The sequence below is a fragment of the Sturnus vulgaris genome, chromosome 3 (assembly GCF_052056855.1).
Source record: "Sturnus vulgaris isolate bStuVul1 chromosome 3, bStuVul1.hap1, whole genome shotgun sequence".
Lineage (NCBI taxonomy): Eukaryota > Metazoa > Chordata > Aves > Passeriformes > Sturnidae > Sturnus > Sturnus vulgaris.
Window position 1 is genome coordinate 1,509,814 of NC_142245.1, and position 27,715 is coordinate 1,537,528.

At 44.2% G+C, this 27,715-nt stretch overlaps 1 long non-coding RNA gene across 1 annotated transcript in view; it reads right to left on the bottom strand.

Annotated features, from left to right (window-relative positions):
• Positions 1-23,887, bottom strand: part of LOC148224129 (uncharacterized) — a 42,272-nt gene extending 18,385 nt beyond the window's left edge. The window contains exons 1-4 of the long non-coding RNA XR_015802829.1: positions 23,682-23,887; positions 19,384-19,495; positions 17,310-17,402; positions 16,836-16,921 (exon numbers count right to left, since the gene is read on the bottom strand). This is a non-coding gene — a long non-coding RNA (uncharacterized LOC148224129). The remainder of the gene's footprint in view (positions 1-16,835; positions 16,922-17,309; positions 17,403-19,383; positions 19,496-23,681) is intronic.
• Between the last annotated feature and the right edge of the window lie 3,828 nt (positions 23,888-27,715).

Consider the following 27,715-nt stretch of genomic DNA (forward strand, 5'->3'; position numbering starts at 1 on the left):
ATTATGGCTCCTGAAGAACGAATGGAGTTGTGGTGACATGCACAGACCTGTTATATTGGTTTTCACATAGAAATGGCAAACACAAGACAGATTTCTTAATTCCCATGCTTTTAAACCATTCTGAATAAAGCTCTGCCCCTCTTTTAAAGGACAAACACACCACCTCCATGATTTCTTGCTCCAAGGTGCAGCTCTCTGATGATGTACACCTTGCTTGGGAATTGCCCTGCCAGAGTGGATGTCCTGTTGTGGTTTCTTTTATCAGCAAATAACACCATCCACAAACAATACCCCTTTAAACAGTCCAAAGGTTACCAAAACAAAGTCTACAAAACAAATGCAACACCAGCATTACGACTGGCCCAGATGGGTTTAACCTTCTCAAAAGCAATAGTGTGTAATTTTGTCACTCCTCAGTAATGACACTCCAGTAAGGACATGCCACCACCTCCATCCTCTGTCCCAGCTTTCCCCCCTCACCTCCCCAGGTGCAGCAGGATTAGGAAATACCACACAGCTCCTGCTTTCCCCATGTCCAGGACTCTGGTACTGGGCCATGCCATGTTTTCATCTTCTGTGTTCACTCTCAGCCTGCTTCCCTTCCTCACCCATGCAGGAGTGAAGTAAATAACTCTTACAATCTGTTTACTACAAAGACAGAAGGTGCCCTCTCCTCCTTACCTCGATCTTTGGAGATGCATCTGTCTGCCATCTCCAAAGAGCTCTCCAAAGAGCAAAGTCATCCTCAAAGAGCTCAGCCCCAGGCGGATTTTGGGCATGGAAAATGCCAGGTCACACATGGAGAGCAGTGAAGTCCAGGGCAGAGACAGGTAACTCCCAGGTAAGTCAGGAGATATCAAACTTAGCTACTTCTTACATGAAATAGTAAATACTGGAAGGAAGTGTGCTTGCTTGACCAAATGTTGTCATTTTGCAGTTGATTTAAGAGCACCAAATTGAATTTGAAAATGCTATTATGAGAAAGGTTAAAAAAATAAATAAATTTGAGTAGATATAGCCTTAGGGGCTATTTTAATTTTCTCTGGGCCAGCTTGCTCACTCCTCAGAGTCAATGTAGATCAAAAGAATAATTTATAAGCTTTAATGAGAATATTGATTTTTAAGGTTCATTCTATTCATGTGAGCAGGGAGGGGGATGGAGCCCTGCAGGCTGTGGTCAGAGCCTTGTTGGAACCTATAAACCTTCCTGGGACACAGGAAGGCCATGCTGGGATGGGGAAGGTGCTCGAGGCAGCACAGACCCTGCCCCCAGCACAGATAGGCATCAGTGTTTCCAAACAACTCACCGTCTAATTTGTACTTATGCAGAAGAGCCGTCCCACAACACAAATCATCGAGCAATTAACATGCAACACTCCAGCACAACTCTCCGTTGCTTGTTGTTGAACTATCTTCAATGCCATTAATGAGAGCTAATTAAATCAATCAAGTCCCTGCCGTACTCGAAGATGACTGCAGCTACCAGAGCAGTATCAGATCGGGAGCGTTTTCCCAGGCACTGTAAGTATCAGGATGCACATTTATCATGCTGTCCTTCCAGCATGCATCTGCTCCCACTGCTGCGTGTTCCATTTGTCATATGTTGTCACTGTCCCTACCCCCAATACATCTAGGTGTCAATTAATTCTTCCCCGTGCAGCTCGAGGAATAATCTCTGTCTTAATATCCATCCAGTGTCCTTACCTGAGAGCAGCAGTGCTCAGCCATGCCCTCCAAATTATGGCTGTGACCGTAACCTCTCTGTTTCTTTATTGCAAGTTATTAAACCCCCAAACCACCTCCACGCACTTGGGTAATTTTCTAGGGAAGCAGTGGAAGTTTGGGTTCCTCTCTCCCTCTTTTCCCCCAGGATATTTGCAATGCAATTCACCAAAATAAACTTTACCGAGAAGAGTTTCCAGGAACATCTCTCCAATGGATAATTGATGTGGACCTTCAAAATGCTTTTTTGTAGTTGATGAACATTGAAATAACAGATTCATCCCCACGTTTGCAGTACTAGGCAATGGCATTTCTGCCATACCAGCAGCCCATGTGCCTCCTGCTCCATTACCATGAGCGTGCAGGGGAAGGAAAGCCTTTTTCTAAACAGGAGCATCGTCTCTCATTATATTATAACATTTGGTCTCTATTTATGTTTCTGCTCTGTCTGGCTAACTCTCCTTTTTATTTACAAATCAGCTATATTAATGTGCTTTAATTTCAACACTGGTTGTTTATTTTAGAGATGAATCAGTTGGCAAAGGGAAGAAACCCTGCCTGAACAGAAAGTGGCACCAGCTCCAACACCATATACTTGTCCTTATTCAATAGCGGACTTAAAATTAGTGGGTTTTTGACTTCACAGACATACCTTGTGGCATTTTTAATGTTTTAATTATAGAAATACTGACTTGCAGGTCAGAGAAGGAGCAGATAACTAATGCAGTGTTAATTTCATGCTAGCCCTTGGCCATGGAAATGTATCCCCTGCCCGGTCACCATGGAGAAGAGAGGTGGGGCAAAGTCCCTGCACGTTTCCCAGACAGAAGGACATGGAGGGAACACATGCATGGAAGCAGAGCCCCTAGGAAGAGCCACACTGATAATCTGTGTGGAATTCCATTCAAAAACAGTTACAAAAAGAACACCTCATTAGAGGTAACAGCAGTGAGTCACAAGCCAAAAATTTCCACAAGGGGTATAAATGCCCAGATGAATTTGAAGGTGGTTTTAGCTAAGCTCTGCATCCACACAAGGAGTAAAAGGCATATAAATAACCCTTATGGCTTGATTTCTCTAAACTCAGCACCATGCAAAAAAAAAAAAAAAAAAAAAAATCAAAGTAATGCTCCAAATAAACTGCCTTACACTGGCATGAGACAGGCTCAGGCTGAACAGAGGATCAGTTCTTCTCCCTCTGTGCAAAAGGCTTTCAGAGCCTCATCGGAGCACAGCCAGGAATAATAATTTGGGTCATTACTATTAATTATTATAGCTGTATGCAGGCTCCCAGCAGAGATGAATGCCTGGGGATCCCTTTTCACCCATCATCCAGTTGTAGAAGGACCCAAGAGAGGAAATCAAGGCTTTCTATGGCAGAAGAGATGACAGCATATCATTAGGCATCACCATACAGGAAAGCAAGCAGAGTTTTCAGTCTCTGTGACCTCTCTGGGTACAAAGAATGACAGGGTTTTTAAATTTCCTTCCTCCATACCCAATTCCTTCCACTACTGAGCACACAACGTTAAAGGTGCTGTAGAAGAGACAAGCAGAGCATTTCCCTGCTTTAGCATTGCTGCTCACAGAGCAGCAGCTAGGCCTGCCCTAGGAAAACACTGAGGAGAGCTGATCATGAGGCAGAAAATCTTCAAAAAAAGGTGGAAACACCAGTACATTTCCAGTATTGGCTTCTTGTCCTTCCCACATCTGAAAAAATCAACTTTTTTCCAATCTCAGATTTTCTATTGTGAGAGTCAGATGGGGACCAAAGCCTCACTTCTTGTGGTGGTGATCACCAAGACCTGATATCCAAAATCCAAGTTCCCTGTGGTGCTACATCTCACAGAGAAACTTCAGTCCTGATCCCATCACATCAGTTTGCTCATCTAATAAATCCCTGCATCTCTGTTCTGCTGCAGCAATTTTAAGGCCATGGCAGACTTGCTCATTCAATAAATACATTTGACTGCACAGGTCTGCCCAACTTCAGAGAGGATCAATGAAATTCTTTCCTTAGAGGAAGGAGTTTGATGAAATTCTTGGTTTAATCCTTCTAATATCATTTAGTTGAGTAAATTTATGTGACTAAAAGGATTCTGTCAGTTGAAGGCATTTCATCAGGCACATACATATAATTCTAGTGACAAAGTGATTTTTTGTCAACAAAATACTGCCTGGCACACGTACAGAAGTTTGTTTAGCAGTGAGTGAGTACACAGTAAAGGCAGGAATCAGATCAGGAAGATTATGCTGTTATAAAGAGACAAGAAGGAGAGGGAAATTATCTGTTTGGTGCCAGACTGTGGGAAGTAGTTTACATGAAAGGAAAAGGAGTTCACAAGGCAGCATCAGCTTCCTATGGGTCTTTACCGTTGGCATAAATCAAATCACCGACACAAAGCCATGGTCACATTGCATGGGGGTTTTGCTTCCTACTCTGCTTTTGATCCTGCAGTCGCTAGATCTGTTTAATGTGTTAATTGCAAACTTCTCTGGTCTTTATCCAACAATTTTTTCTGTTTATTGGTGTGTCTGGCATCAGAAATGTGCACATAAGGCGATGGAATTCTTCTGCCTTTTGCGTGGCATCACACCTTCATCCAGGCAGCTTTGAAAAGGCACCAGCAGTTGAACTTTAGCCCCAAGTCTGAAAACCTGTGGATATTGCAAATAAAAGTCCCCTGGGCCAGCAGTCATAGCATGACAGAATGGTTTGGATTGGAAGGGACCTTCAAAGGCCCTCCAGTCCAACCCCCTTCCAATAGGCAGGGACACCTTCCTCTAGACCAGGCTGGCCTGGAGTGTTTCCAGGGATTGAGCATCTAGCAGAAAACAGGATATGGACCAGAGGAGGTCTATGGGCCAGCCAGGTCACATAGGGCAGGGAGCTGGGTGCTGTGGTAAGTAATTCAGAAGCACAGAGAAAGGAAGAAAAAGCAGGGAGGGAGGACACAGGCACTCAGTTCTAAGGAAGATGCGAGGGGAGCAAGGAGCAAGGAAAGGAGTTTCTTACAGCAAAAATGGAGTCCACAAAACAAACAAACAAACAAAAACACATAAAAGAAGCAGTGAAGTTAGCAGAGAACAGAGCTATTAAACACCACCTGTCCTCAGAGATGCTGGCAGGCAGAGGAAGAAGGAAATCTCAGAACAGGTTTATTTATTTGGTGGAAGTGCTTTTGGTGTCCCAGCCATGCAGGAGCACCAGCAGGAACCCCCAGCTGGGGAGAGGCCAGGCAGTGCACATCAGTGTTTGCACACCCACAGCAGGGTGAAGCGGAGTCTCCTGAGCCTCCAGGGTGCTACAGAAACATTTTCCTTTCCTGATCCTGGAGGTCAACAGAGCAGCAAGGGAGAGGGTGCCAGAGCTGTGTGATCAAGTCTAATTTGTGACATGAAAGGACATGAGTTTTCTGCAGGACTTGTGAGCTGAGATTTGTCCACCTCCTGCTGAGGCTTCCTGGGTCCCCCAGCACTTGTCATTTCCTCACAGTGCCACCCAGGAGTCCTAACTCACTGACCCATCTCTTCCAGCACACCCTCTCTTCACCTTACCCTGTTTCACTGCTACAGTAATTCTTGGGAGCAGTACTTGGGAGTTTTCAAGGGGAGCTGAAGTCTTCTGATAGGAGGAGCTTAACCAAAAACCCCTGGTTTTCACATCTGGCAAGCAGGGTTTACATATCTGGGTATCACCCAGGAGAGAAATTAAATTAGTTGCATCCTTCTCCCTCCAAAGCAGCACTTCAGCTGAAGCAGTAAAGAAGAAAAATCTCACAAACTAGCCACTGGCAACCAGAATCATTTGTCTGCCATTGATCCACAGTGGGATTTAATGGGGTGGAAAATCAGGCAGAGGTCCCTCTCTAGGTTAGGGAAATGTCATCCTTATAGGTTCTGCTGGCCCTATCCTGTTTCCATGGCATCCTTGTGCATCCCCAGCTCAAGCCCTGCACATGCACTTCACCTCCAGGTGCCCTGAGAGGGTGGCTGTACCCCGAGAGCCAGAGATGAAAGTCCTCAGGACTTGTGAGAAAGGGAGAAGAATTTCCTCAGGACTTGAAAGAAGGGGAGAGGAAAGTCCTCAGGACTCGTGAGAAGGTGAGATTGTTCTCCCCTGTGCTCAGCTGCTGAACTCAAGAGCCTGCAGGTTTAATCTCAGTCTGCCACAAAATGGGAAGAGATTCAGAATTCATCAAGCAATTTTTGCAGACTCTCACACCCAAACATTTGGAAAAGGATTTGCTCTTGCTCTGCTTGCTGACATTTGCATCTCTACACCGATAATTGAAAGCTGCAGCCTCACCAAAAAACACCTTGAAATTTATTACTATTGTCATCAATAGGAACTGCAAAATTAAAACCCAAGACCCTCCCTCCCATCAGTTTTTCCATCCACAAGCCCAGCTCTGCCTAAATCATGCAAAAGCCATAAAAAGGAGCCACGTGCACCAACCCATAAATCCCAGCTGTCCTGTCTCCCCAGCTTAATGCCAAGTGATAAAGATACCCCAGAGTTTGTGGCTGCCACTGCCCCCCTCCTCCCCCTTTGTTGATCGTATACATGAATAAAACCACAATGATCTCATTTGAGTCCCTTAACCAACAAAAGCAGCCCCAGCCAGTCAAGCTGGATTGACTCTCAGTGATTTTTAGATTGAAGCTCACTATTAGTGGATACAATTAAGATGCTGCTTCAGTTTAAAGATGAATTGGCCATGCAGCAACAAATTGTGAATGCTTATTGCTGCCATGCTGAGGCAGGTAATCAGGGAATGAAGTTGTAATTGTGGCACCTCTTGTTTCGCTCCTGCTGGAGCACAGAACGCAAGATTCAATTTAACAAACAATTTGCCACACAGCTCATCCCTGCTGGGTGGGAAAGCAAGGTTGCTGACGAGGCTTCCTTTGAGCTCTACTCCTTTTTAAACCTGTTATAAACAAAACTGGCCCTTGCTTTAACCTTTGCTCCAAAGCAGAAATTAAGAGAAGTCCAAGAGTATTGCTGATGGTGTATTTGAGAATGTATCTTGGGCTTCATCCAGAGATTATAAAAAAGGAAACCCCACATACTGGAAAGTATCATCATTCTTTTGATACTTTTTGGGTCTTTCTGAGCTTCTTTGGAGAAACCAGAGGACAGCTGGGCCAGCATGCTGGAGCAGCAAATGCCAATGTGGGCAAGTGGGGAGGCATTTATGTACACCCAGAGCTGCTGCAGGAGATTCAAGTTGCAGCCCCCTGGATGATCTTGAAGCCAATTATCCTCTTTTTTTTTCCCCAAGGGAGGGAAGGACCAGCTCCTCAGCAGCTGGCTTTCACCCTGCTGCAAGGGAAGGATGGCAGAGATGCTCTGCAGGGCTCAAGGGGCTGGCATTTAAAGGACTCGAGAAAGAATTAGAACCAGAGATCTCCTGGACCAGAGTCACAGAGCAGAGCTGCCTTAGCTTTGTTTACCTCTCTTTGGGATCCATCCTTCCATACAACCACTACTCTCCAAGTTTCTAGTTTAAACTTGGCTTTTCCCACAAGGTCAATTCCATGGAGGAGATATAGGCCTTATAAACCCTTCCTGTTTCACTGTTGTTAGTGATTCATAACCACACAGGTAACTTGTTTAAACCCCCAAATCTCTGGGATTTGATTGTGTTTCTTTAAGGCTAAACATGTATTTACATGTTTTGAAGTCTCAGAGCTAACCAGGACCAGTTGCTCTTGTTACTTTAGGATGCAGACATTGGCATCACCTTTTTGTCAAAGGAAGGACAAAGAAAGTTGTTCTCTAATTGCTAGTCTGACCTAGAAAATGAGGGCAACAGCTGTACAGAGAGGTCCCTCTGTTTATCAGTTTCTAAGTGGCTCAGTTTTTACTCCTCACAACCATGCAGGGATCACAGAAATCAGAGAGCACACAGGAATGTCCAGTGGTTGGCAACTGCAGGGGTTCTGAAGGAAACCTTATAGAAAAAAAACAAAGAGCATCTTCTGCTTTCCTGTTTTTTTTTTCCTCTAAGTACTGCTGGTCATAGTCTGCAGAGAAGACATTTCTTGCCTATAACAAAGCAGGAAGCAGAGAAGCACAAATGTTTTGCAATTTGTATGTGAGCACTGTTGGGTACTTGGGGGGAGGGTGAGGATGATTTCCTTTAAGAGAATTATCTAGACTTTGAGAATGCTACAGTCCAACATCTCCCAGGCAGCAGCCTGCCAGGCCTTATTACAGAACTTTCCCTTACCTTAATGTCTTGCAAGAGACCAAGCACTGGGCCAGATGTGGTGTCCATTACAGGGCAAGCACTCTGAGGCAAGATGATGCCTTCTTATCAACTCTTATTACCTTGCCACCATTGCAAGTGGTTTCATTTGTTGTTACAAAAAAAACACCTTTTGTTTTTTTAAACTTACTCTTAAGTAGCTATCTGCCTCTCCCAGATGATAATTAACACATTTGACTTTTTAAGAAAAGTTATCCACAGGTTTCTGTTTAAAGGAGCAGAGAATGAACAGCAGGGCAGTGTTTGGATCCAACCCAGCCTATAAACTGAATGTAAAGCTTCTGGGCTATTCAAATGAGTGTTTCAGGTGTGCTGGTTTTGGGTGTGAAGGCTGTGCCTTGAGGCAGCCCCACAACTCAAGCCCCGAGCACAAAGGGTTTTGCAGAAAAGGTTTCTGGAGTTATTTAGCAGCTGGACAAAGAAAGGAATAGCAGGTACTTGGTTTGTAACCCCTGCCTGCCCTTTGACAGCAGGACCTGCTTGCTGGGCAAAGCTTGGGAGCTGTGAGTTTAGGTCAGAGAAAGGGCAGAGACATGGCAAAAAACCTCATAATGTCTCCTTCAGGCTGCCCCAGGCGCCTAATTCAGGTGCAGGTTACAAGAAAAAAGAGACCTCTGTGTCCCAAAAGGCACCCATTTTTGATACCTCGAGCTGGCAAGAGACAGAGACTGCAAATATCCTTCCTTTCTGACACAGGTGGGTCATGTTCAGAGCTCTGCTGTACAGCTGGGCAGGGAAATCGGGCAGAGCAAGGTCGAACGGCTCACCTTGCAAATGCTTGCATGAATACTTAATCTCTCTCCTGTGAGCAGTCTCACCAGCTTCAATACAGCTGTAGATATTTAATCAAGAAGAGAAAAGGTCTTTAACCCACTGCTTGCCTCCGAGGGGGCTTGGGGGTGGGAGGCAGAGAGCACAGTCCTCCACCTGAGCCACCCCCACCTGCAGCACAACTCCAGCACCAACCTGAACATCACCACCACGATGTTTTAGTTATACAAAGCCCGGGCAGAGCTGAGTGTTTCTGCTTTTCACACACAGAAGGTTGCAATCACATTTCCCGGCAAAGCACTCCTATTCTCCCAAGCCCCAGACACAGCAATTAATGTTCTCCAGTTCAATAAGCCATCAATTCTACCACCACAAAGGGGAAAACTCTAAAAATACCCCCTCAAAACAATTTCACACAGTAAAAAAGCAAAAAAGAGCCCAAAAAAACCCCTACCCTTTCAGACTTGCTCCTTGCAACATGGGTGAATTTCCAGGCTCTGCAGAGATGTTATGTGTCTCCCACCCAGGGAAAAACTCACAGGTACCCCAAACCTGAGGCCACTGCAGATTGGGAAACCCTAAATTCATCCCCACCTCCAGTTCCCCCCAGCCTGAGCCAGCTACTGAGTGATTTAGGAACACCTCCTTTTCTTCATTCTCCTCCTCATCATCAGTGAGGGGGAGCAGACTCATGCAGCCTTGAGAGGTATTGCCCCAAACCAGCCATTGCTTCTGAAAGCAGAAGGTGACCTCTGTAAGGACACCCTCTGTGCTGCCCCTTCAAGACACAGAGGCTGAGCTTCCAAAAGAGTCACTAAAAATGGAATTTCTGCCCTAGCTAGAGCTGAGGAAAAGCAGCTCCTAAGTCAAGCTGCTCGAGTTCATTATATCGTGGAAACACAAGCCCTGCTGATTCATAATCCTCTGGTTTTATCTTCTTGGGGCAGGAGACAAAGTTGTACTGAAAACGTTGTCTACAGACATCTCTGTTTGGAAACAAATGCATATGTTACTGCACTGAATTGTCTCAGCAAAAGGAGATGGAAATTAGATCATTTAAAAGCAGAGAGCTCTCCAGTATTGTTTCAGCAGAATCATCTCTTTTACACAGCCAGGCAAGGGGCTCATTTTTGGGGAAAACAAACACATCTTTTATGATTATGGCCATTCAAAGCTGTTTCTTGCACTCTAAATTGTCGCACATGAAGGATCAATGGCGTTCTCAGATGATGATTTAATTAAAAACTCCTCCTTTCTTCAAGTCGAGATCTGCAAAACCTCTCTGAATGGCTGATGGATGACTTGCTATTACCTTGCCTGCTTTCTTTCTAATATTTTTTTTCAGACTTTTAATTGCTACCATTTGAGGATTATTGATTACCTGTAATTGCTCCTTTTCTCAGGCATCTCCCTAGTTATCTGCAGCTAAGTGATCTCTGCAAAAGACAAAAGCAGAGTGCATCAGAACCTAATGCTTTTCCTTGGCTTAATGAACACTTACAGGTTGATACCTGGACGCTGTAGTGGCCTGAACTTCGAAAGTGGATGAGCTTGAAAATTCCTTCTCCTTAAGATAAAACACTAAAAGCACCTTTTTATACACCAGTCACATTAAAGAGAAACTAGACCAATGAAGCCTTTATAACACGAGACATTCCTGAGTGCAAAGAAAAATCCCCCTCTGTCTTCCAGAGCAGGCACTCACTTCACACTTGGTTCTGGATTCTGCAGGAGCTGGAGACACGCAGTTGTTTCCCACCCCTTTGTCTTATTTACAATCCAGATTCCATGGAAATATTTAAAACATGCAGCAGAATCACCCAGTGCAAAGCTCATTTTCCTCTTTAGGTCTTTTTCTTTGCATTTCAGGTACATTTAAAAGCTCACACGTTTCAAAATACAGGCTCAAAAATGCTGTTACACAGGGAGTATCAAGGGCAACAAACATGAAGCTGCCCTTTGCTGCAGGTTAAAAGGAAATGCTTTCAGTTTAGTCTGAGAATTACGATCTCAGACTACAGCAAATGATCCTGTTAGAGTTGATCTGATAATTCTGGTGTACCTCGGTATAAAGATAGCATGATTAAACAAAAAACCCACCATGCATCATTAATTTCAGAGCAATTATTTTTAGAAAATGATCATCAGCTAAGTGGGAGCTCATTACCAGATTTTGTCTAGAAATAAGTTTTCGATAGTGAGTGCCTGCCCACAAGAATTAAATAACAAAAAGCTATGAAACATAGTGGTAGAAATTTGAGAAACTTTTTCCTTTCATTCCCCCCCCCCCCCCCCCCCAGTGTACCCTGACACTGACCTGCATACCAGTGAGGAAGACAACACCACACTCAGCTCTGCCCTGGCCCCAGCACTGCAACCAGGTACCACTGTGCCATGGGAAATCCCTCTGGGATTTCATAGGAAAACCACAGACTGCACGAGCATCCCTCTGTCCAGGTGGATCTCTGTATCCCCCATGGACCCCCATGGGCTGGGGGTGGATCTCTGCATCCCCCATGGATTCCCATGGGCTATGGGTGGATCTCTTTATCCCCTATGGATCCCCATGGGCTGTGGAGGGATCTCTGCATCCCCCATGGATTCCCATGGGCTGTGGGGGGATCTCTGCATCCCCCATGGATTCCCATGGGCTGTGGAGGGATCTCTTTATCCCCTATGGATCCCCATGGGCTGTGGGTGGATCTCTGCATCCCCCATGGATCTCCATGGGCTGCAAGGTCACAGCTGCTTCACCATGGTCTCACCACAGCCTGCAGAGGAATCTCAGCTCCAGCACCTGGAGCTTCTCCTCCTCCTCCTTCTCCACTGACCTTGGTGTCTTCATTTTTTTTCTCCTCACATATTCTTACCTCCTCCTCTTCTCTGACTAGAAGCAAAACCCCCATGACTTTGGTTTGATTTTCTTCTTAAATATGTTATCACAGAGGCATCACCATCATCTGTAACTGGCCCAGGCTTGGCCAGCAGCATATCCATCTATAGAGCCATCAGGGATTGGCTCTGCTGGACATGGTGGAAGCTTCCAGCAGAGCTCACAGCAGCCTCCTCTGTGGCTCCCCTGCTTCCAAAAATCAGTCTGTGCAAAACCAAGACACCCCTGCACCCTGCAATGGGCACGCAGATCCAGCAAACCTTCCTGTGGCATAACCACTTGTAAAGGATATTGCTGGAAATGCAAATGAAAGTGTAGCAGGCAGCAGGGAGACATATGAAAGGAATCTTGGATATCTAATCCGGTTGGAAAAGACAGCTTGGGTATGCAGCTAATTGGGAGCCATGGGAAAAGCTTTCCCAGCTGCAGGCAGCAAGCAGCTCAGGGAGAAAGGAGCTACAGGTTTTCCTGCAAGAAAAAGCTGACTGTTAAATTGAGTATGGTACTGATGGTAAATGCAGTTCATCACCAAATTATGTATCTATAAAAAAGTACAACAGAGAAAAAGAAAAATGAAATACGTGTCAAGCTTTCTGGGCTTTTTTTCAATTTTCTAGGGAAAATTTTCTTCCAGTACATTGGGAGATACAGCACAGGTGGGAATGTTTTCACCTAAATAATTGCCAGTAGGCTGAAGCAATTAATTTTCTTATGCTTCATATCAATAAAAAAGAAATTAAATACTAAGACTTATTTAATAAAAATGATGGCCAGGAAAATGGTTTTGTTTCATAACAATATGATTTTTTCTAACACACATGAAAACAATTCTTATAGTTCTACATCCTGAAAAAGAGTTGTTTATTCTGTAGAAAAAAGATAAAGATTAACCATTAAATTTCTGGGGTGACCTTCACTATTAAATCTCTGCTCTGCAGAGAGCACTGGACACTGCTGGTAACTTCAGCTGCCTTTACTCTTGAGTACTTCAGTCCCAAAAAGCAAGACTGACATCAAAACCAGGGAAAAAAGATCATGAAAGGAATGAAGAGGTTCTTCTGGGTACAGAAATCACTTTAAAAAGTGGTCCCTCCAGTTAGTGGGACTCATGCATTAAACAACTGCAGTGACTTAAAGAATTAAGTGGGGACAGATCCCACTTATTTTCATAATAAGGCAACATTTGGAAAGTTATAAGAGAGCAAAATGTGGCAGAGAAATAGAGGAGCAAAGGGCAGGGTTGGGAGAAAGCAGCAGAGGATTTCACGGTGGACTCCTTCTCGAAGGCTCACTGTAAATATTTTCCTTATCCAGTTGGGGGAAGTTTCTTGCAGTGCTTTGGAAATTTTTTTTAATGTGATTCCAACTTAAAAGTTTGTCTAGAGCCCTACATTTTTGTAAGGCAATCAGTTTTGGTTTTTGCCTTCAGTCAGGCCAGTGCTGGGCTGATGGCTAAGTGGATGGACAGTGAGTAAGGGCACTGTGCACACTGTGTATAGACAGCAGAGAAGATAAAAATCGCTCCTGTGGCTGCCTTTAGGGACTTAGGGAAACTTGAGATGGTCCCACAAGCAGGGACAGGGAGGGACTTCTTCACATTATCTCAGTGCCCAAATTAAGAGGCAGTCACACAGTGGTTGTTGGTTTCTTCTCCCAAGTAACAAGTGACAGGACAAGAGGAAATGGCTTCAAGTTGCACCAGGGAATCTTTAGATTGGATGTTAGGAAAAAATTCTTCACTGAAGTGGTTGTTAAGCTTGGAACAGGATGGCCAGAGAAGGGATGGAGTCACCAGCCCTGGAGGTACTTAAAGGTCATGTAAATGTTGTCCTGAGGACATGAGTTAGTGGTGAGCCTGGCAGTGCTGCTGGGTAGTGGTTGGGCTGGAAGATTTTAGCTTTCCAACCCAAACGACTCTGTGATTGTAGAAGAAGAGTGATGCAGAGCACTCACACTGGAAAGCTGGCTGTACTAGACAGGCATCTATATCTGATGCATAAATCCAGATGATGTGAACACGAAACCTGTCCCTGGTGTGACAAGGGAAGGGCACACCTTGACCACCTGACTAAGCAAAGTGGAAGCACATTCACTGCTAACTGAAGTAATACATCAAGCCTTGGCTTGCTTCACCAATATCCTGGAAAAAAATCACCTTGTGGGATGGGAGAGCAGCCACTAGGTGGGATAACAGCCTAGCAGGCAACGTGGTCCCACAAATAAAAGCCTGTGCTGTGTGTCAAACCTGCCTTGGCCAGGGAGCAGGTCTAGGAGACCTCAGCATGCCTTGAAATATTCATATATGTCCTCTGTTATTGCTCTGTTCACATTCAAGTGTTTCATAGCTGTACTATTGCATAGTTCCATAACTGAACTTGCCACATTTTCAAACATCCTAGCAGGGCTGCTTCAGAGATCGAGTAGAAACTGCAGCACCGTAGTAAAAGAAATGGACAAAACACTTGAAATCAAAGAATCTGGCTTAATTTGCATGAGAAATAACTTGACCTGTAGATTTTTCTTCAAAGCTTAATGGAGTAAGGAAAAAAAAAGTGATAGTCCCACTTTAATATTTACAACATGTCTTTCATGCATCCTTAATGGCATTGTTTATTAAAGATGCATTAACTGTTCTGTTTTGCTTCAGCCAGGGGGGATCCTTTACAGGATAGGCAGCTTAATTTGGATCTTAACAATGACAACGTTCCACAAATTAATGGATCTGGGAGATGAACTCCAGAGCAAAGATTTAAGAGCAGGAGCTTGGCCTTTGCACATGAATATTCTTAAGGAGAAAGGAAGAGGTTTTTTTTCTCCTTACAGTTTAAAAAGTAGATCAGAAAGCTCCCCAAAAGAGCAGGAGGGAAGCCAACTGCTAAATAGGGTATGTAGTGACAGGACAAAAGGGAATGGCTTCAACTGTCACAGGGCAGGGTCAGATTAAATATTAGGAGGGAATTCTTTCCTCTGAGGGTGGTGAGGCCCTGGCACAGGTTTCCCAGAGAAACTGTGGCTGCCCATCCCTGGAAGTGTTCATGGCCAGGCTGGATGGGGCTTGGAACACCCTGGTTTAGTGAAAGGTGTCCCTGCTTAGGACAGGGGGTTGGAACTGGATGGTCCTTCAGGTCCATTCCAACCCAAACCATTCCATGATTCTACGACATAGATAAAATAAGACTTGATAAAAACCATCGTCTTACATGCACACACACACACGCACAAAGTTTTTTGTATGTTTTGGGTTTTCCTTTCTCAGATTTTTATACTTGGAATTGTTGCATTCCACTTATTTCTCTTTGCACAAGAAGGCTTTGTACAAGAGGACAGGGACTGGGTTGTCCCAAACCCATTTTCAGCCAAATCATCAACTACTCTCACATTTACTCTCTTCCAGGAGCTTCCATGACACTGCAAACCTTGCTTCCCTTGACAGGTTTGCATAAAAAACCCCAAAACATATAGGTAATTAGAGTCCATATATAAGAAAAGGCCTTAAACTGAGGCTTCCACTTGACTTTGCCAGGTAACAGAAAGTGATTTCTGCAGGTTAGCAATTTAGTGATAAGTTGGGCATGCATGTATCTAATACACAGCTATGCATCCATAGTACTTTGGTAACAGTGAAAATGCTCATTTGGCAGGAGGAGGATGAAAATGCCTCTTACATGAGTTAAGGATCAAGAATCTGTAATCCTAAGGAAAATGTAGGAGTAAAATATCAATAAATCCCAGGTAAATCCCAAACAAGCTGCACAATACCAAGGCAAGCACATTTCTTCCAACCACAATCATGTTCTGCAAAATCAGTGTAAGGATATAGGGGTTGTTTAAGATGTCAGAGGAGTGTGAATAGATCACTCTGACAACTAAATTAAGGATAAAAAATATTTTTGGGCATCACAGCATTGATTTTGCTTCCAATGAGAGCCTCACCTGCCTCTGAATCTCTAATAGTAAAGATTATGGATCAGCATGGAAAGAATATTCCAGATGATCCAATGTACCTTTCAGTGTGCAGAAGAATGAATTTGATTTTGTAGCGTTTTTGAAAGGATCTAGAATTACAAAACGAAATCAGAATTATTTTTGTGTATGAAACGATGAAAATGAGAGATACCCTACTAAGCCTGGACTGCCAAAGTCCTCGCTAGGAAACTACCATGTATTAACAATTTTCAAATACAGAGCCACAACAAGATAAGTGTAGCAGAAAGGAATCATCATAACATTTCAGAAACTGCTGCTGGCACTGGCTGCGGTAATTTCTCACTTGTAACAATCAGGCATTATAAGGGAACTTGTACTTTTGGAAAGAACCAGCTCTTCTCTCTCTCTGTCTGTGACAAGTCAGGCTCAGCTAAAAATAGCAACCAGCAAGGAAAAGAAAAGAAATGCATGCCACCCTTTGAAAAGTGCTTTTCTCCCCACTGATTTGAGCTGAAGATGCCCACAGAGCCATTCACGCTGCCAGACACCACAAGGAGCCTCCGTGTCCCCAGGCTCACAGGGGCTTGTGATGAAAAATGCTGCACAACTCAGGACAACTCAAATGCACACAACTCAGCCTCTCTGTGCCCCTTCTGCTCCTCCTTCCCCCTTGCACCTCATTTCCTCACAAGATCAGTTTGGAAGGGGTGTGCAGGTTAAGAGCTCGGGGTTTAGGAGCTCTAAGGGCAGAGCGTGGCAGCCAGAGCCTTTGACAGGCTGAGAGTGAGTGCAGGTCTCTCAGGAAATCTGACCTGAGCCCTGATGTGCTCACACATCAAAAGTGCATCTTTTATTCTTCCCCAGCTTCCTCATCTTTTTATCTTCCTCGGAGATGTCAGTCACACGGCCAAAGGACACAGGAGAGCCACAGGAATGAGAACCCTCTACGGTGGCAAGGTTTCATGCTGTTTCTTTAATTTTTTGTCTGGCAAGTGAAATATATTTCACCAGAAGGTGGGAAAGGACTTGGAACAAAATTGATCTTGGCTGAGCAAACATTTGACAACGTTCTGTGGGAAACAACCATCTGTCTTGGGAGATATCAACTCCAGGAGATATTGATGGCACTAAAAATATCTGCCTTAGTCCACAGTCCCACGGCATTCAGTTTTCAAGCATGGAAAGCTTCAATCCTTCAGCAGTAAACCTTTCTATTTATTTTTATTTTCGGAGTGTTGACTTACCAGGTGGGGAGTGGAAGGCCCTGGTTTGTTCAAGATGCAGCCACACAAGTTTCTGGTGCCTGGGATGACTGGAAACTAGAGAGGAGCTGCAGAGAGATAATTAATATGGATTAAATGGAAAAAGGGCTTTGTGCTCTGCTTCACAAGTACAGGCCGTACACAGAGATGGATGTCTCTGTCTCAGAAGAGCTTCCTGGAGCAGTTTGGCAGGCTGGTTTCTTCTGAGAAACATGACAGGAGAGAAAAAAAAAAAAAAAGTACTCTTTGAAAGAAACTTTAAAAACATACCCTGAATTCAAAACAGCTCTTCCCTCCTCGCTGACAAAGAGGCTAACGGATTTATTGAAGCTGACAAAGAGTCCCCATCCCATGGATAATTAAGATTTAGACCATTTCACCTTCCATGAGTCACTAAAAAATCAAGATAATATAAAGTTTACAAGGGAAAAGGGAAGATGGGGCAGCTTAACTCACCAATGGATGTTCTGCACAGAAGTTGGCACATCTCTTTTTTGTATCTGTGGTTTGCTGCTCCCCTGCTGCCCAGGCAGATGCTTTTCCATGGGCCTGTGAAGTAAGCAATAGTTATTTTTACCACAAACTGGAAATCTTACTCCAGGGTATATTCCATTTTGGAAAATTTAGTCTCTAGGCCATCAGTGGTCTCTGTAGAGAATATCAGAGATGAAAGGATCACAGGCAAAAGCCTTGAGTTGTTCTTCCACACCTGCTCCAGTGCCTCTTGCTCACTCCACCTGTGATTTGTGCAAACTCCCCACCACAGCCACAGCAACATCCACATGTCCTCACAAAGAGCTCCAGCTGCAGCAAGATCCTCTTTGCACATGAACAACCTGCATTTTGCTCTTTAAACCCCTACCCATCATATATCCTGGGATGATTTTTATTGGGGGCTGTTTTGTTTTTTCTCATTTTCTGGTGGTTTTCTCCTTTTGGGGAGTTTTTTGTAGCTGTGTCTCAGTTGGGTTAAGGATTGTTGCCCAGCAGAGCCAATGACAAGTGCCATGCACTGGTGCCAAGGACAAATGGTCCTTCCTGATGACACACCCTGCCTCCAGTGACTGCCCACCACGAGTCCTGGAGCCAGGTCTGCTTTCTCCACATTTAGTGTCTGTCAAAGAGGATCTCAGTTCTGTGGCCAGCATGGCAATCCCATGGGCAACCATGCAGAATTCCTTGCAGAAGGACGAGTGTTCAGTACATTCATGTGATCAAAAGAAATAACGCTAAATTCAGTCAGATGCTGCAGTGATGGAGGTGGAAAATGCAATGGCTGCTTCATCCAGATACACTCAGCCCCAGTACAAGGATATAAAATGAGAATTCCCACTTCTGGAATAATTTGAGGAAAAAACCCCATAATGAAACTCTTCAGGAAACAGTAGCTTCATGGAATAGTGAATACTACACATCAGGGAAAAGGGAGTCAGGGTTTGTTTCCTGGGCAACTGGGGAACCATAAAGACACTGGATCACAGTTAGGAAAGAAGTGGAAACACCTGAAACAGGAAGACAAGAAGAAGGGATTTTTTTTCTTGCAGATACAGCATGAGAAGGAGAAAAAAGTCTGATAGGATGCAAACTTTTTAATGTTTTTTTTTAAAGTTGGGTTTATTTGCATGACAGCTCTGAAATAGGGCAAAGTACAGAGAAGGGCAATGCTGCATAATGTGAACGAGGAAAGGGAACAGTTTGGCTTTTTCATTTAAATGCATGAAAATCTCTGTGAGGTCTGTGTGTGATGAGAGGAGGGGCATGAATTAAAAAAAAAATTATGCTGAAGTAAACGATGACTCCAGTGAGAGAACAAACTCAAGCTGAAGGCTCATAAGCACAGCTCAAATTAGGAACTGTGCTAATAGTCCCAGGCTGTGTTTCAGGCTGATGCTGAGTGGAGCACTGACTCAACAAACACATCAGCAAGACAGAATTCAACACCAGAAAATCCAGTGTAGTTCTTTGGAAATGAAATGTGAGGTTATGGTCACAGGGACCCACATCCCCTGAAGGGATGGGATGGATGCAATTGCTGTGGAATGCAGCTGCCCACCCACAGGGATCTCCTGACCCCACTGAGGTGGGTGTCCATGGGTGGTGAGATGCCAAACTCTCCAAGAGCCACGTCCTGCTGATCCTCTCTGCCTCCCCCATCCCACTCTTTTTGCCTGGTACCAGCACTGCCCTGCAAGGGAAGGATGCAACCTGGCAAAGTGACTTACTGGGGAAAGAGCAGAGGAAAGGAAAAACCAATAGATTCAGGCCTGGACATACCCGTGTAGGGGTCAGGCAGCCCAGAGTGAAGGGACTTGGAGGTTTTGGTGGTGGCAGAGGAGAGCACATGCTTGGCTTCCTGCTTAGTGGTGACACAGAGCCCTCAATCTGTCCCCCACCACCAGGGCTGAGCTCTGGCTGCCTTCTTCCATCCTTCTGTGTGCTAAGGCAAACTTTGAGAGTGACACACGGGGAGAAAACACTTGAGAGACACTGGACTGCTGCTCAAGACCAGAAGATACCGGCGATGCCTTACCAAGAAGAGATCTTGCTGTCTTTGTATCATTTTCCCCACGTGTCCAAATACAGACAGGACTCCTTTTAGCATCTGAGAGAAGGTCATCAAAACTCAGAAAGCACAGGCTGGTCTGAAAACAAAGGAAATTAAAATAATGGAATCATAGAATGGCCTGGGTTAGCAGGGATCTTAAAGATTCTCTCATTCCAGCCCTCTGCTGTGTACAAGGACACATTCCACTAAAACAGGTTGCTCAGAGCTCCATCCAATCTGGTCATGAACACTTCCACAAATGGGACATTCACAACTTCTCTGGGCAACCTGTGCCAGTGCCTCACCGCCCTCACAGTGAATTTCTTCCTAATATCTCATCCTTAGACAACTCTTTATTCCCAGATCTCCAAAAAGCAAATCCAGATGAAGGCAATTAATGTAGAGAACTGCATATGGTCACTAATAATACTTGTATTTCAGTTGTCCTGGTCAAACCAAAGTATATCTGCCACATCATCAGATACATCCTATCTGTGCATTCTTTATCCAGTAATGATTTGTTTATACATGGCTGTGGTGCACCCTGAAACATGCAGCTTACTAATTAACTCATAGCCACCTGGGATGGCAATTAGCACAACAAAACCTGGAGCAAATCCATAAGACTGATCATGCTTGAGTCACTGAAAAGAGGCAGCCTAGATGGTGTTTTAGGGAGAAAACATGCATTTCAAGCTGAGTGCAGGGAGGCTGTCCAGGACTGACACACGTGAGAAATCAGGCTCTGGTTTTGCAGGGAGCTGCAGGCTCTAGGTCCTCAGCCTTCCAGTTGGTTCAGTGGCAGCACAAGGATTTGCCTTTCAGTATCACATCAAACAGCTGGAACTCTTATCCCATGGAAGGATGGATGGCTGCCCAGTGCTGTCCCTCAGAGTTACCCTGCCAGCAGACCACAGACTGGAGGTTTTGTAATGAAGAGCTACAGATCTGCCTGGGACCACTGAACCAAAGCAAAGATAAGCTAAATTTGGGTGAAAGGCTTCACACTCTGTGCACATGCAGAAGGGTTGCTAAGCTGATGCAAAGCTTTCTGATATCCTACCTACTGGGTTTGAGGCTCTTGGGAGTTCAGTGCCTTCCCTCCTTAGCTTCCATGAAAAATTACAATGACTGGGTACTGCTCATGCAGTTCCACACTGTGCATTTGCTTGTGATGGGTGAATTTAATTCTGCAGGAAATGCAGAGGTGGGCTGCAAAGGATGAACTGTTCCCTGTCAGCATTTAAGCTCCTTCGTGCCTGCTCAATGGCTTTGCCTAAAATCAGTGACAATCTGCCCACTTCCATACCTAATTGTCATAAACATGTGAAAACAGACAACAGCATCGTTAGCAATTCTCCCTTCATTATGCCAGTGTGCTTCTCGTAGCATAATCATGATCAACAGACACGTCATTCTCTTCTCACCGTTTTCATTTTGCAAGTTTAACTTCTTTTTCTACTAGTAAGGATTAAAAAAAAGAAAAGAAAGAAACAACATAAACCACCACCTTTTGAAGGCTGAGTCTGTCCATGCAGCAGTTGGTGACAAACAGCCCCTGACCTGCAGAATCAGACTCTGCAGTAGCCAACACCAGCAGAAATAAAAAACACATGGTTTGAAAGAAAACTTAGTGCCCATCACAGGCAGCCCAGAGTCTGCACTTCATCAAGGGCCAATTTTCACTAGGATTAGTTAACCAGCCATCTCCTTCCTCGCTGGCTTTTAACCATTTATTGTTTATAGTGCAGCCTGGGAAGCTCTGCAATAGGCACTAAAGCATTTAGGAGAAGCAGCAGGAGTCACTCCACAGGAGTCAGTTAAAACTCAGCATGTGCCCTTCATCTGGAAATCATAAAGCATCCCTGGAAACATGGAGCTAAGCCCTAAACTGGAAGACAGAAAACAGGAGGGCACCTTTCCTGCTTCCCATGGAGAGGGCTGCCAGCTGCCATGCATGACCTGTTCATTCCAGGTGATGTAAATGCAGATATTTTTGCTAATCTTATGCTAAGTTTGATTTAAAAGTTTGCTTCTGCCTGCACAGACTTTTATTCACCCCTCTCTCTCCTCCCTGTCTTTGAAGGTTGCCTGCCCTTGGGAGTCTCTTCCTCCTTTCTCTATCCAAAAACATTTGCATTCTTCCTCAAAATGTTGCTGATAGAGTCTCCTATCCCATCATCCCCAGCTTGCCAGTCATTGCATGCTTTTTGAGAAATAAAAATAAAGCAAATTCAAGATGTTAATAAAACTTACGATCCAGAGACAATATTTGCTTTGGATATTGTATAGAGAATTTAAGAAGCTGGGATCTCCCAGTTTTAGGAGCTAAAGAGCTGTTTTACATAGTACACTGCCTTTTTTTTTTTTTTGTAGAAATGATCAGAAAATGCTGAAGCCTGGAGTATTTATTCCAAGACTAGTGAGCACCAGCAGCTGTGTGTGAGGTTTTGAAAAGGACAAAGGATATCTGTAATTTGTGTCCAGTTTATTTTGCAAAGCAGCTTTGGATTTATCCCAGATCAGTTTGTGCACTATGCCATTTTACAGGACAGCAAAGCTGACTGACTCCTCTGGGGGCTGGAGCCCTGATTCCTGTGCCAGACAGCAGTGATGCTGGTGGAGGTGACAATAGCCAGGCTTCCAGGGCTTCCCATTGCCAGTCATTGGAGGCCTGGCCACCTCTCCAGGAGAGCAAAAGAAAATACCCAACAGTGGTTGAATATCAATTATCAAAACTCCTCTCTCTTCTGGCAAATTGAGTAGATTTTCAGGACAATTTAACTATTTGTGCCTCCATCTGGTCTGTTTGGTGCTGTTAAATTCCAGCTCAAAATGAGTCTGTTTTGGAACAGCAGCTCTGGTAATAGATACACAGATCCTCTAATGAGATCAGCACAATTAGCAATGCAGATGAAGCTCCAGCTCCTGAGACCTGAGCCAGCACAAGGGTTGCACACCTGAATTGGGTTTCCAGGCTCTCTCAAAGCTGAAGTCCTTCTTGCACAAGGACCAGCAGTCCCAGAATAGAGTCCTGTTTGCCACCTCTCAGCCAGAAAAATCTCACTTTGGACAACCTGTGAATAAGCATGACTCCAAGCCCAAAGCTTTGACACAGCAGTCACAGAAGTGACTCTTCTGCTCATCCCCTCCTGGCTGGAATCCAGCCAGCTGCCACTCCACTTCCTGCCATCTAGCAATGAGCACACCTGCCCTTTGCTCTCAGCAAAGTCCAGCTCTGCTTCTCTCTCACACCAAAAAAATCCCAGTATGATCAGCAATTCCTGCAGCTCAGTCTGAGGAAGGTGAGCATCACCCACCCACACTTCACAAATATTTCTGCCTGCCACTCCAAGAACTCCGTGCATTTCTTCCACCTTGCCTTTTCTCACTGGAATTCAGAAGAATGCATCTTGCTTAAAAAACTCAAACCAATCTCATACAGAGAAACCTGACCAAAATTGGCCATGCCACTGCACTTGCCTTTTCCCCAGAGGGGAGGATGCAAAAACAAAACAAAACATGGCAGATGTTTGTCATGGTGTTTAATGTGCTGCTGGAAGGGGTTCAGATCCTGTTGTGGTGAGAGCTCAGAAAGCTCCGGTGCAGAAGCCAAACACTTCAAGATGAGCTTTGTGTTTTGAAATACTTCCAGATGATGTGTCACAGAACTAATTTAGGCAGGAATAGATTTCCCTAAGCAAGACAATGATAGAATATTACACTTTGCAATTATGCTGAAATAGCACTACCTGAAAAGGCAATTCTTCACCACAAACAGAGCAGCAAAATAATTTGATTTTTTTCTTCAAAGTGCAGAAAAAGATGAAGAACACTACAGCAAAATGCCTTCAGATGGAGATACAGGCTGTCCAGCATAATACAGATCTTTGGAAATTACAAGTGGTCTTCTTCTTTTTCAATAATTTTGAGTTAATACCTACCTACCTACCTACCTACCTACCTACCTACCTACCTACCTACCTCAGCTTGTTTCTAAATTGCAGTGACACACATGGTTAAATTCTCAGCTGTATTAAAAATACCCTGAGTGAACGAAAAAGAAAAAAACCCCAGCTCACAGTTTGTACATGTTGTATTATATCATCATTTGACTTTAGGATGTTGGAATTTGTTTTATCAGAATTTGACACTATCTACTTGACTCAAACACACACCAAAAAAATGTAATAAAACCACCAAAAATGTCATGCCTGTGAGCTTCAAAGCAGCACAAAGCTTTACTATTTTAACACCTTTTTTAATCTTAAAGAACTGCTTACCCATTGATTCAGCCTGTTCACCCAGGATCATTCTGTCACTCAGAGTTTTCCTGCATTTCTCTCTATGCAGTAGTTGAAAAAAAATTGATATAACACAAAATTTCATGGCCTCTGGTTAAGGCTTCAGAGCTTCCTTGTGCTCGTTGTAGCACAGCTCATTAAAAATGCATCATGCTAATGAGAAAGCTGGAGCCTGCTGGCCAGAACAGGTCTGCAAAGGTGTGGGGCAGTTCAATGAGGGAAAGGAAAGCAGGGACAGAAACTGCTTCATACTTCTGGTCTCAAATTTTGATTCAAGAACGGTGTCACAACTGATGTACATCCAGCTGCTCCTCCCAGTTGGAGCTGTTATGTCCCCAGGGAGGGAATTGCTACCCTGGGAGTTGGGCAGTGGTTGCCTGGTGCTTCTTGCACAGTGCCCCACTAATAAAAAACACAACACAACAAAATCCTTGGCAAACGTGGAGCCGTGTCCAGCCTGTGATGGGAATATCCTGGAATGGTGCCTGGGACACCAGGGTCATGACCAGAGCAGGCACCCCAACAATTCCCTACAACAATGGCATGAGCTGTGGGAAGATTTTCCCAGAGGAGAGGGCCTACACCACTCTGAAATCCCATTGCTGTAGTAGCAACATTTCCCACAGCAAAAGTGCAATTCCAGAATAGAAAGCATTCTGTGCCAAAGCAACAAAACTCAACATGTTGTGAAACAAGTCACCAAAGCCCAGGATGTTACTTAGATACAATAAGATTTTTAAAAATTTGCTTATTATGTACCTTCTCTTACTGATGCCTTTAAATTTTGAATGTTCCATCTTTTTTTTTCTGGGAGAAGGGAGGCAGAGAAACTTGCCCTTTCTTCCTTTTTCTTTCATGGAAGGAAATGTGCCTTCTCTCTAGGTTGCATAAGATATTGCATAAGATATTTTTGAAATTTTATAAGATGTTTTGGAAATCAGCAGGCAGATCTACAGTAGCACTCAGGTTCCTTCTTTATGTTGTATTTAGGATTACAGGGATCAGGTGTAATTTAATTTTAAAAAATTAAAGGGAGTAAAGACAAGCAGTCAAAATTAGCATGCAAAGTAGAAGCTATATTTCTTTTTTTCTCTGCAAATATTAATTTTACAGAAAAGAAGTAGAAGCAGTATTCTTAATAAAACAGTTTTTCCTTTTAACCAAAGACTATTACAACAAAAAGCTCTTTGAAAAAAAATCCTAACCAAATATATCTGACAAAATATCCAAGTCTTTCTTCTTTCCTTGTTTCTCCCCCTTCCTCCACCCCACTTTTTCTCCTTTAAGGGAATTGTTTTATTTTCTATTCTTTTGTTGTCACATCTGGGAGGCCATTTGTGTTGTTTCCTTCAATATATTTCAGGCAACCTGGCAGCAGATGTTCTGCAAAGCAAATTAAGATCCAGGCAGGCAACATGAAAGGCTAGAACAGGTAACTGCAGATCCGGTAGAATTTGGGACAGAGGCTGGAGTCGGAGCTCGTGCTTGGAAGCAGCTCTGTGGCTGCAGGGTCAGGTCTTTGCTGGTCTCCTACTTGACCTGGGGGCAGGTTCATCATCCCCTGTGCCACCGGGGTCTCTGAGCTCTGTTTGGAGCAAGAAGCAGCACATATCCCCAAGCCCACTCAGAGGAGCAGCTCCCTAAAGTGAGAGCTGTTAAAAGAAGCACTTGTGTATCTCTTCTCTCCTTTTGACTCCAAATATAGTTCAGGAATACACATGGAGGACAGGATATCTGCAGGTGGGTGGAAGTGTCTGCATCAGCTTCTCGGTCAGCAATGCCCAAAGGCAGCTGACAGCTCAGCAGGCTGGAGAGGATTAACACATCCAGGGCAAAATGTAGCAAAAAAGCTTTTTTTTCACTGCTGTCCATGCTGCCTTCCTAAGTACCAGGAGAGTGGGAACACGTTGAAGACACTGTATTGTACCAAGTGTGACATGGAATCATTAAATTGCAGATGTGCCAGCAGATAATTTAGATAAAAACCAAGAGGCAGGTAAGAGTTATCAGCCATGACTCCAAGGATGACAGGTTGTTACCACAATTTCCTAAGAGAACTCTGCATCCGTGAACTCCAAACACCCTTTTTATTTTTTGCCCTCCCACTTGGCAACCTTCAGAAACTGGAGTTTAAGTCTCTTTTAAGTTGATGTGCTACAAAGGAACCAAAAGAAAGCCTCAGGGGGAAGATATTGGCTTCAGCTATTTGATCCAAGTTTTTACATTGCTATTCTATGTCCAATTCTGAGAAAAAGAAATCCCTTTATCCTCCAATTCCCTACCTAATCAAAACTAGACCATTTTACCCAAATAGCCAAGCTACGTTGCTTAACACCCACAGTGATTTCAGCACCCTGGGAGTCAGATCCGAGAGATTTTCCTTTGAAGGACTAGTCAGAAAGGAGAGTAATTTGTAATTTGGCTGTTGCTGCTCTTATGAAGCTCTGTCTTAGTCACAAAATGTTACTCTTCCCATAAGGAAAACGAGTGGTGCAGCAGCGTGAGCCCAGACAAGCATCCAGGAGCTTTCAGGTCTGGAGCAGCCTCCCTCAGAGGAAAAATGGATCCCCTCTCACCTTTGGTTGTTTTTGGCAGCCTTAGCAATGTCTTTGTCAAACACTAAGCTAAAAATATCTTTTAGCACCTGCAACTGTATTCTTCTATTTCTCAAGGTTGTTTTGTTGTTTTTTTTTTTTTTTTTTTCCCTAAGTGCATGCATAGACATAGGAAAGCAAAATCAACAGATGAAAAAAGAGCATTACTGAAGATGATTACACAGGAATCTTGGTTAATGAGCTTGTAGCATACCTTACTTCCTTGGCTTAGCATCTCATTACTACATCAGATCCCTTTTGCTTTAAAACACTAATAATTGCCAAAATTCATGTGAACATCTCCTGTGCCCTGGCAGCTGAGTCACCACTGGGGCTGCTGTGGAAAACAAGCTGTTCTATCAGGCAGGAAAGGAAAGTGCTGTATAAACACTGAGTAATTCCTCAGAGGACTAACAGTGCTAGAGCAAGGTGAAAACCTGAAGTAGCTTTACCCAGTGAAATGCAGCCAACCCCCCTTTCTACAGTTAATGGAGATCTGTGACTGCAGCACCTTCAAATTTAGTGCTTCCTCCAGGAGCTACTCTTACAGGTTAAAATACAAATTGTACTTTTACTCACACTAGAGTGCAGGTCAAGAGAGGGGATTCTGCTCCTCTGCCCCACTCAAGTGTGACCCCACCTGCAGTGCTGTGTCCAGATCTGGTGTCCCCAGCACAGGAAGGACATGGAGCTGTTGGAGTGAGGCCAGAGGAAGCCACCAGGATGATCAGAGGGATGGAGCAGCTCTGCTATGGGGAAAGGCTGAGAGATTTGGGGTTGTTCAGCCTGGAGAAGAGAGGGCTCAGGGGTGACCTGATTGTGACCTTCCAGTACCTGAAGGGAGGCTACAGGGAAGATGGAGAGGGACTGATCACTAGAGCATGGAGTGACAGGACAAGGGGCAATGGACCCAAACTGACATAGAACAGGTTTCTATTGGATATTGGGAATGAGTTCTTCCCTATGAGAGTAGTCAGGCACTGGCACAGGTTGCCCAGAGAAGCTGTGGCTGCCCCATCCCTGGAAGTGTTCGAGGCTAGTTCTGGCTGGCTGGGGCTCTGAGCAACCTGGGATAGGGGAAGGTGTTCCTGCTCACCTTTGGGAGATTGGAACCAGATGAGCTTTAATGTCTCTTCCAACCCAGCCATTCTATGAGTCTATAAATCAGTGACATTATCCTGACTGCCTTAACCTGGACTATAATCATTCTGTTCACACCACCACAGCTGCATCTCACACTCTCTCACTGCAACTTACCACACCCACACATGTACCTTACACTTCTTAAAAGGTCTTTGACCAAATAATCTTTTTACCCCACTGCAATAAAGCCACTCCAGAATTTTCAAGACACTCAACTTTCCAGCCGACCTCTTAGATGCCCTTTCTAAAATTTGTATTGGAATAGGTGACTTCTAA